A 1066-nucleotide genomic window follows, 5' to 3' on the forward strand; every position below is an offset into this window, starting at 1 on the left:
CTGAAACATTCTGTAACATATAGCTCAGAGACTTTTATACATTATACGAACCACTGGATTAGTCCTATTAATACTGGTACACAACATTCAGTGTGGCTTAAATATTGTGAAGCATAAGGACTATTGGCAGCATAAGGACTACTGGCAGTAGAGATTCTGTCTATCATTGTATGAGCATCAGTGGATCTCTCTCTTTCTGATTTTCTTTCTGGCAGCGTTGTGATTTGCGATGACACAAGGCACGGCGTGTGATCTACCATCTTGAATAAGTTGCCTGCCAGCCGCCCACCACAGCAGCAGCAGCATACAGCTCTTCTATACTGACCCTCCAGCATACATCAACAGCCCAACAGACAGTGGCCATCACTAATGCTACAGTGTGACAGCCGAATCCATTTCTCAGCAGGCCTACTTATATAATCCATATATTGAGTTGAAGTCCACCTCAATCTTCGGTGCTTGTGCTAATGAGGAAGAACTGGGAATTTAGCTCTGTCAAGATTAAAGGCGACACAGTCACAAGCACAACACCTGCAATCAGTTTTGATTATTCATGGTTTTGTTTAATACATGCAAAACATGAGTTACATTTTAAGGAATAATTTTAAAAGGTTGGAGCAGAACCACAAACCTTAACCTCTAAAACTGAAGCTTGTGAAACTAAAAATAAAGCTGAATGTCATTATAGAAGTACATGAAAGTGCTCTTAAAAATGCACATTTATAATGTGATTTCCATTTGTAGCAGGTAAAGATTGCACTTCTGCCCATAATGTCCCGCTGTGCTTTCTGTTAAATGAATAATGTCTCAATTTATTCTAATTTGCCAATTCCAATTTGGGACATCTATATTTCTTCTGTTGAAACTAGCAAGTCCTTTGAACACTGAATTTCCCATCTGTTACTTTTATTGAAAATACTGAGTCCTTTGACAAAAAAATTAGGTCTTCAGAACTTCATTTTAAATCTTTATATCTCTCTGCATGGGGTGAACTAAGCACACAAGTTTTTTTTTTTTTCATTTTAAGATTTTTCGTTTTATTTAGGATTGTCTCCTTGCTGGACAT

The sequence above is a fragment of the Sinocyclocheilus grahami genome, unplaced genomic scaffold (assembly GCF_001515645.1).
Source record: "Sinocyclocheilus grahami isolate Dianchi unplaced genomic scaffold, SAMN03320097.WGS_v1.1 scaffold784.1, whole genome shotgun sequence".
Classification (NCBI taxonomy): Eukaryota; Metazoa; Chordata; class Actinopteri; order Cypriniformes; family Cyprinidae; genus Sinocyclocheilus; species Sinocyclocheilus grahami.